Below are 9973 nucleotides of genomic sequence, written 5' to 3'. Positions count from 1 at the left end.
CACAGGAAAAAAACTTGCTCCAAATTGTATTATTTGTTTATTATCTAAAGAAATTGTCATGTTGGATTTAAAGGAATGTTACTCAGTAATATACATTACCTGCCTCTCTGCATTATATAGTTAGTGACTGTAAGGCCATGCTAGTTAGTGCACAGTAACAAGAAGTTCAGCACAGTCTCTGGATCGGTTTTTCAAATTGTGTGTGTGTGTGTGTGTGTGTGTGTGTGTGTGTGTGTGTGTGTGTCTTTGTCTTCACAAGTATGTCGTGACTCATGTGGCAGAGGACAGCTGCGGGAGTGTTCTCTCCTTCCACCTTGTTCATTCTGGGGATCAAGCTCAGGTTGTCAGGCTTGGGGTCAACTGTCTTTCCTCCCTGAGTCACCTCAGTGGCCCCCTTGGAAGCATGTTGCCAGACAACTTAGCAAATTTTAGCTCATTGACCCTGGAAGCATGTCTGCCAAGGACTGTTGTCCCCAGGTTATGAACCAAGGTCAGTAGGAGATTGTTTTAACCTGCCTGAGGTCTGCCAGAAATTCTGTCACTTCTCAACTCCCAGGTTAAATTCTAGCTTCCCCTGAGTGAAGCATGACCGTTCACCTTTGCCGAAAAGTCTTAGCTATGAGTAGGTGTAGTGGTACCTGCCCTTGATTCCAGCACTTCAGAGACAGGGATGGACCAGCCTGGGCTACATAGCAAGACCCTGTCTCAACAATATCTCCCTCCTCTGTTCCTTCCTCCCTCCCTCCATCTTATTTTGCCTTGCCTCTGGGTTGAAGGTCAGACTGAAACAATGAGACTAGCCCAGTGGGAGGGGTTGGCCTGACAGAGGTGCCCGCAGTACCACGATGGTGCCTGTAGATGTTCAACATGAGTTGTCCATCAGTAGCTGCCGGTCCCCCAGCCCTGCCACAGCTTGAGGAAGCTCACACCCTGAAGATGGCTGAAAGGGTCTGAGGCTTTGAAGAGCTCAGATGAATGCAGTGTGGTGTGCTGGCGACTCTTAGGTCAACTTGACACACAAACGCGAGTTACCTGAAAGAAGGGAGCCTTAATTGAGAAAATGCATCATAAGATCCAGCTTTAAGGCATTTTCTTAATTGTTTACTGATGGGGGAGAGCCCAGCCCATTGTCAGCCCACTGTGGGTGGGGCCACCCCTGGGCTGGGGGTCCTGGGTTCTGTAGGAGAGCAGACTGAGCAAGCATAAATGGTATCCCTCTGTGTCAGCTCCTTCCTCTAGGATGCTGCCCTGTTTGAGTTCCTGTCCTGACTTCCTTCAGTGACATACAGTGCTGTGGAAGTGTAAGCCAAATAAACCCTTTCCTCCCCAAGGTCATGGAGCGTCATTACAGCAACGGTAGCCTAAGGCAGGCAATGGTCAATAGGAGCTGAGGTTTCTTACACAGTTCGGGGCAGGGATATTTTGTTACACTCTGCAGCCAAGTAAAGAGGAAACATTTTAAAGCCAATGCTATATATAATTAAAGCTATTTAATAAAATGTTCAAACAAAGACCATCAAAGGCTCTAGGCTAGGATGTGAAGCAACGGTCTTATCTGGGATTTCTTTTTCCCCCATGGAGGCAGCATGAAGCTAACGGAGAAATACAGTTAAGTGACCATCCTGTGCTTCCCTGATTAGAAACAGGCTGTTCTCTGCAGTTCGATTAGTCGTGCTTGTCACTGTAGGCTTTCAGCTTATTAAAACTGGCAGTGCTCTGTGTGTGTGTCCCTGACCTCCACACAGGGAGCCTAGAAGGTCACACTTGACACATGGAACAGCTCTGAGCGAGGAAGGCTAGGCTTTGTAGGTTCGCTGGACTTGATGTTCGTTTTATTTAGTGGTGGTTGTTTTGTGTGTGTGTGTGTGTGTGTGTGTGTGTGTGTGTGTGTGTGTGTGTGTGTCACATACACAAACCCACACAGCGCGAGTGTGCAGGTCAGAGGACAACTTGTGGGAGTTGGCTCTCTCCTTCCACCACTTGGGTTCTGGGGCTCGAACTCAGATCCTCAAGTTTGGTAGCAAGCCTCTGTAGCCCCTGAGCCATCTCACCAGCCCTGCAGCTTATTTGAAATATTGTTTGGAGTAACTTTGATTTCTTTTCAACCTTCACTTACCCACTTCATACTTCTGTCTCTTCTTCATGAGGTCACCAGCTTTTAGAAGACAAAAGTACAAAGAATCCCAGATAACAGTGCACATAGAAAGATGAAGCAAGCTTTAAATAAGCAATGGGTCAGGGAAGGAATACATCCATGTTGGATGTAACAGTCCTGGCTTATGCCTGTGGTTCAGGTAATTACTAATGGCACCTCCTTCACCCTCACAAGTGCCCTAATTTGGGCAAGTTATGTGCTCACCCAAATGAGAGTGGTAGAGGTGACCAAGCTGGAGAGCAGGTGGCCATCTAAGCAGCACAGCTGCTACCCACTTCGTGCTAATTGCTGCTGAGTCCAGCGCTGCCACATATCCCAGTCTTTCAAGAGAAGCCAAAAATCTGGGGCCTCACACTTTTTAAATGTTTCAGCAATTAAAAAAATAGTTTGCTCTCTGAACTTAATTTAGGAGTGCCTAATTTTCAAGCTGTGGCTTAAAAATCTACCAAGGTGGCTTTGGTTATCTGTACATGCATGGATGTGTGTGCGCGCGCGCACGCTTGTGGGTGTGCATGCATGATGTGCACGGGTCTGACAAGATGGCTGTGTGGTTGCACTTGCTGCACAAAGCTTGGCAATCTGAACTCAATCTCCAGAACTCATGTAAAGATGGAAGGAGAAAACTGATGGCACAAAGTTGTCCTCTGATCTCCACACACTATCATTCCCCTACCCAACAATGCACAACACACACACACACACACACACACACACACACACACACACACACACACACTTTAAAAAAGAGATTAACCTTTATGTGAGGGGCTGGAGATGTAGCTCACTTGATAGAGTGCTTGCCTGACATGCAGAGGCCCTGACCCCAGCACCACATAAAACAGGGCATGGTGGCACACACCTGTAAGTCCAGTACTTGAAAGGAGAAGACAGGAGTATCAGCAGTTCAAGGCCATCTTCAGCTGCATAATGAGTTCTAGGCCAGTCTGGAGGACATGAAACCCTGTCTTCTCAGAGTGCAGAAGGGCACCCATGTGGGGTCCTCAGGCAATGATCTCCATTGCCCCGTCCCCAGAAAGGTACAAATTACCTTACTCAACCGATTTTGTGGATGGGAAGTTTTAGGTCTTAGGAATGAAAGTCCAGCAGCTGATGCTTTTTCCTTTTTAAGGGCATCTTAGTCTGTAACAAAGAACCAGAGACTGAGTCACTTGCAAACAAATTTCTTTCTCATGGTCCGGAGGCCAGAAGTCTTGAAATCAGTGTGCAACATAGTTGGGTTCTGATGATGGATGATTCTTCTCTGGGATTGTCTTACATCTCCATATAATGGAGGGAACACTAGAACACTCTCTAGGGTCTTTTTTATAAAGGCACTAATCCCATTCATCAAGACTGCACCCTCAGGTCCTAGTGACCTAAATTACCTTCCAACATCCCAGCCTCACTTGTAGCTGGGACTTCAACATATGGCCATAGGGGTGATTCGTGAGGAGCATGCGCACATTCTTTCTAGTTACCATGTTGGCTTTCTTGCATCAAAACTTCTGTTTTTGGTTGGGCCTGTGCCCTTCCAGAGTCAGCATCCATTTCCGAGGACTCGATTTTTCCAACGATCCTTTCTGAACTTACAAAACCAGCTGGTCCAAGAACATTAGTCATCCAGCTATACCTTCCGGCATCACAGTGTGCCCTGGTAGGCACATTGAGAACCAATTACTGTTTGTCAAGTGAGCAAACATCCTCAGAATAGTCAAGGCCTTATCTTGAGAGTTCAGCCCACCAGGCTAGGAGTGACTTCCATGCTAGGACCTGAACACAGTGGTAGTTTTATCTCACTTTGTGCTAGGCAAGCTCCCAGTGACCTGGCACATTATTATTATTTTTTTTCTTTCTGTTACTCAGTTCCACTTCCTATCATTACCACCTTTTAGAGCTGACCTCAAAGCAATTTCCCCTGCTCTGGCATGAGGAACGCACAGTGAACTTTTCTTTTGTTCTTCTTCTTCACAATCCACTTTTGAGGCCCGGCTGAAGTTGCCAAGGAGTTCAAATGGCCCCCGGGCTCCCCCCAGTATGATTCAGAGGGATTAACGATCCTTTCTGCACCCTCTTCCAAACGCTGGCCTCTCTGCCTGCCTCTTCTCCCCTGCTGCCTGCTCCTTTGTCTGTGAAACGCATTTTCTCTTATTATCACCTTGTTTCCTGCCTGCTTCGGATGGCTTCGGCTCATCTCTTAACAGAATCAAGATGTTGCTATTAACGGTTTTCTCTTTTTGAACAGCTTAGAGTCATTTCTTTATATTTAGTCCGCTCCTCTCTTCCCTCCCAAGCCACATAATCATCTCTGCTTCAAATAAAGTTTTATAGCCATTTCATAACCATGGCTTTATAGTTGCTATCGAAAAAAACACGAGAGCAGGAGATAAAAGAAGCAAAGGGAGGGAAAAATAAAATCAAAGGTGAAGGGTGAGGGCTACTCCAATAATCGAGAAACCGGGCCAGCATCTTCTGGACGCCTCTGTGAGGGAATCCAGCGGACCTTAGTCCCCAAGCCTACGAACTGCAAGCTTGGTGGTCTGGTGTAGCTTTCCTTCCTTTAACTTTTATGGGTGGATAGGAAGGTGGTCTCTCCTCCGAGGACCCGTTTTCCTTCCAAATAATTAAAATACTGTCTTAGAATTCTGCCTGCATCCTTCATGTTGGCCATAAATCCTTTCACAGACTCCAATTACATGATAGATAAGAGTTTTGCAAATCACATCCCCCCCCACCAAAGCTAAAATATTTACCCATATTTCCTAGCATTTTCTATTCCCTACTCATTTATTTTTATTTTCATTTAGCAAACTTAAATAACATTTCCATCACAATTCCATTTATTGTTCCCCATGATGCCAGCTGAAGGAAATACAAACGATGCAAATAAACTCCGTTCCCACATAGTAATTAGACACCAAACAAGAAGAGAGCGGCAGCGTGCGCAATTTTTTTTGTCTTTTACTAAATTCTTTATCTGATTTTGGTTAGACTCTCCAGTTTCATGTTGTTTTTTAAAAAAGTCTTTTCCAGTCCTGTAGAAAACGATCGGTTCCACTTTATTTTTGCACTTGAATATGCAGCCGCGATTCCACAGATCCAATATGCCCAAAGCCAGACTTAGTGTCTGTTTTCCTTCACTCACACAAGTTCTCCGCTTCAACTCCTTGCCCATGTGCATAGTTCCTGTCTCCCAGTCAAATCCAGATGGAAAAATGATCCCTTAGATGAATAATGCAATATTCAGAAGGGAGAGGTACAAGACATTGCAGGAAGAGGATGTGCTTTTAATGATGAGCTCAGAGTTCAGGTGCACAAAGAAGATCACCCCCTCTGTGAGTGCTATCTCAATTGTTAATTCGTGAGAACTGGGATCACCTGGAAGATGGGCTTCTGGGCATGCCTGTGGTGGATTATCATGATTAGATTAGTTGAGATGGGAAGGCCTGGCCACCATGGGTGGCACTATTCCCTGGGCTGAGAGCCTTGGCTGTATAAAAAAAGGAGAAAATGAGGCAAGCACAAGCATTCATAGCTCTTGAAGGCTTGACTGGATGCAGCATGGCCAGCTGATTTGACTCCTGATGCTATGAGTTCTCCACCATGAGGGACTATAACCTTGAACTATGGGCTAAAAGAAAACCTTTCTCCCTAAAGTGGCTTTTTTAATCAGGGTGTGTTATGGAAGGAAACATCATTAGGATTCCATCCATCCCCCCTCATCATCTTCTTTCCTCTCTCCATGCCCTCTCCCTTGTGGTTTTACTAGCCACCGCTAGCCTACCCTTCCACAGTTACCTTTACAGGGATGTCCCACGCTAAAAGCCTTCAATGGCTCCCAGTACCATCCAGACCAGTTAAGACAGGAAGTTGAATTTCTGAGCCTCCCATGATCTGGCTTCACCCACTTGCCATGGGCTTTCCTTCTCTCCCTCTTCCTCACCCTGCTCCTTCCCATTCTCCAGTGCCCAGCCTGAGAACCAAACCTCCCACAGAACCCTGCTTTTCGGGGAGCCCAGACTCTCAGAAAGGGGAGGCCTTCTCTTCTGACTTTTTTTGTGTGTTACAGGCACTAGCCACATGTCATATGCCACATGCCACAAGCTCACGGCCTCTTAGTTCTGTGCCTGGCCTCCCAAGATGAGCCAGCTTTACGAGGAAAGAATTCCTGGATAGTTACATGGCAGCCCTGCTTTCCAGCTCCGCACCTCCAAAATGCTTACTGTTTGTAATACACTGCCCACTGAAATAAACAGGAAACATCTGGCTGATTTTCTTTTTTCCTCCTGTCTATAGGATGTGCTCCACTGTCGACTCATTGCTTGCTGCATTTCCCTTTCATTATAACAGCTTCAGTACTTCCTAAACGTTAGCACACTATCTCCTCTATTCCTCACGGCAACCGTCTAGAACAGTGGTTCTCAACCTGTGGGTTGTGACCCCTTTTGCAGGCGTTCCTTAAGACCGTCAAAAAACACAGGGATTTCCATTATGATTCACAACAGTAGCATATTACAGTCATGAAGTACTAATGGAAATAATTTTATGGTTGGGAGGTCACCACAACATGCGGAACTGTAGGGAAGGGTCGCAGCATGAGGAAGGTTGAGAACCCCTGGGCTAGCTTAGTAGCATCTTTCCCAAGGCATGGAGGAGGAGCTGGCGCTCATAGAGCCTTAGTGACTTGCTCCAAGATACAAAACGGGATTCAGAATTTGAACTCAACACTGTAATGCAGAGGCTCAGGTTTTTCTCATTTCATTCTTTGGCATCCCTAAATTGTGATTTTGTTTTATAGACAGAACATACTCTCCCTTTAAAGAACAAAGGCCAGACATAGTGGAGAGGTCGGGATGATTTAGCAACTGTCCCCTTGGCCCTTTTTAGTCTCAGACACCTACTCTGCATTTTGATAACAAAAGGACATCAAATGACCCAGAGACGATAATTTTATTTTGGTCAAAAGCTCATATGTTTACATATAAATGTAAGGCAGGGGGGCCATTTAAATTGTAGAAAGGGGGAAAAAACAAGTTTGCCTCCTTGTCAGAATGAGGCTTCGTTGGTGACACACAGAATGTGAATGATCCCCTCATTTTACTGAGGCAGAAGGAGGGCCAGAGAGTGTGACTAACCCAGGGTCCAACAGGAAATGAGGGACAAGGACAGAAGGAGAGCCTGGAGTTTCTTTCTCAGCCTCGGCTCTTCCTCACATCTCATCTCTTCTGTCCTCACACAGCCCAAGCTCTTTAAACCCCTTTGTCACACACTAGGTGGCTTACACACATGCCTGTCCACACTTTAGCAGTTTCTTAGCCTGTCTAACTCCTAGGGGAACAGGGATTTTTAAATGCAGGGACCGTTCTGTTGTAGATCCATGTGAGGTAGTCTCATTATTAAGGCTATGGGCATCATGGGATTTGACAAGACATGTCCTTCAAAATCCAGCCCAAAAAGATCATGTAGACCAATCCTTTCCTGTGCATTATACCACTTATAAACTCTTCCCTGGCCCAGCCCCTCCCCCTCTGAGGGTTAACTCTTCATACTTTTTATGAGTTTTATAATAAGACAGGAAGGAGTGCACATTGGAGTTCACCCTCTAGGAACCCGTTAGATGAACCTTTATTATTATTATTATTTTAAATTTTTCTCGGAGTCTTGATGGTCTTTTGAATTTGTCCCAGCCAATCGGTTATAAAAAAGCAACATTTTGATCAGGGAGGTCCCACTACCTGTGTACAGATTTATTGCTTACTCATACAGACCTTGTAATCCCCTCTGACATCTCTCATTCTTTCGTTGGTCCAGCCATGAGAAATGCAGTCACTTTTGTACCAGCTTTTCCATCACTGGGACCCAAAGGCCTGACACAGACAATGTAAACACAAAGAGATGTTTTTGGTTCAAGATTTGAGAGGATTGGCCGGGTGGTGGTGGTGCACGTCTTTAATCCCAGCACTTGGGAGGCAGAGGCAGGCGGATCTCTGTGAGTTCGAGGCCAGCCTGGACTACAGAGTGAATTCCAGGAAAGTTACACAGAGAAACCCTGTCTCGAAAAACCAAAAAAAAAAAAAAAAAAAAAAAGAAAAAGAAAGAAAGATTTGAGAGGATTCCATTCATGGTCACTTAGTTTCACGTTTCTAAGAGTGTTGAGAGGCAGAATATCATGCAACCGTCTCTTGGGGTGGAGCTTCTCTGCCTTACCTCATGGTAGACAGGAACCAGAGTGCCTGGCAAGAGCCAGGAGCCAAGTGTTCCCTTCAAAGGCCTACATCCAGTGACTCCCAGCTAGGTCTACCCTCCCAGAATTTCCACAACCTCTCAAAATAGCGCCCCCCAGCTGGTGACCAAGGATTCAAATGTCTGAGCCTGATGGGGTGAGGAATGGCATTTTCATATTCAAGCCTTGACGACTTCCAACGAAGTCTCAGCATTGGCTAGACACGTGGGATTAAATTACAAAAACTGCATGGAACCCATTTGCCTTGTAGAGTTTACAGACCAGGAGTCAACTCTAAAATTACACGTGTTCTGTCGAGAGTTAGAAGACTTCAATTCATTCATCTAACCTAGCAAATCATATCCTAACTACAAATGGCACGTCTAGTTGCTAGTTATCTATAGATAAAGAAAATCAAAATGTTTCTCTTAGTGGTGTTTAGCTATCTCTCTCTCTTCACTCTCAGGGATTGGAAAGAATTGCACTGTAGGCATTCTAAAGCCATGAGAAGAAGAGGCAGTTGTTGGGGAGAGAGAGGGACTGAGGAGGAGCCATAGAGGACAAGAGAGGGCAATGGGAGAAAACAGGATAAAAACACATTATGTAGGTGCAAAAATGGCATAATGAAACCACTCGTCACACATGATTAATATATGCCAATAGAAATCTTTAAAATATATCTAGGGCCGGGGAGACAGATCGATGAATAAAAATACTTGCTGCCCAGCCCTAAAGACCTGAGTTTAATCCACGAAACCTGTGTTAAAAAGCCAGAGGCCACGGTGTTCATCTGCAGCCCCAGCACTTCCACTGTGAGATGGGGGCAAAGACAAGAGAATCAGGAAGAAGCCCCCGGGCCAAGTAGCCAGTGTGCACCACAGTGGAAACAGGAAGAGACTCGGCCTCAACAAGGTAGGAGGTGAGAACAGACTCCCAAAAGGTGTCCTCTGGCCTCCACACATGCACTGTGGAATGCACATGCCTGCACACACACACACACACACACACACACACACACACACACATATATATATATACAGAGATATGTATATATACATATCTGTGTGTGTGTGTGTGTGTGTGTGTGTGTGTGTGTGTGTGTGTGTATGTGGGTGGGTAGGTGGATGGATGGATGGATGTTTGGATGGATGGATAGATAGATAGATAGATAGATAGATAGATAGATAGATAGATAGATAGATAGATAGGTGATCTGTCTCAGACTGGAAATTTTAGCTCAGTGATAGGGTATATATGCAACAATGAGAAGGCCTTGGGTTCAATCCCAAACACCGAACGAAACAATTTTTTACAAGTCCATGTCTAAGGAGGGTTAAGCTAATTAGTACTGTGAATAAAATCTTCAAAGACACAGGCACAGCTTAGAGATAATCTCATGTAATTTATTTCAATGTTCGTGTGTTTTGCACACATATGTGCCTGTGCACCATGTTTACATCTGGGCCTGTAGAAGCAAGAAGAAGGAAGGACTCATATCCACTAGACCTGGAGTTACAGATAATTGTGAGCATCAGGTTGGTGCTGGGAATTGAGCCAGGATCCTCTGGAAGAACGGGGCAATGCTCTTAACCACTGAG

Source organism: Peromyscus maniculatus, chromosome 12 (genome assembly GCF_049852395.1).
Source record: "Peromyscus maniculatus bairdii isolate BWxNUB_F1_BW_parent chromosome 12, HU_Pman_BW_mat_3.1, whole genome shotgun sequence".
Classification (NCBI taxonomy): domain Eukaryota; kingdom Metazoa; phylum Chordata; class Mammalia; order Rodentia; family Cricetidae; genus Peromyscus; species Peromyscus maniculatus.
The sequence above is the reverse complement of the archived record's forward strand: the minus strand, read 5'-3'. Positions refer to the sequence as shown.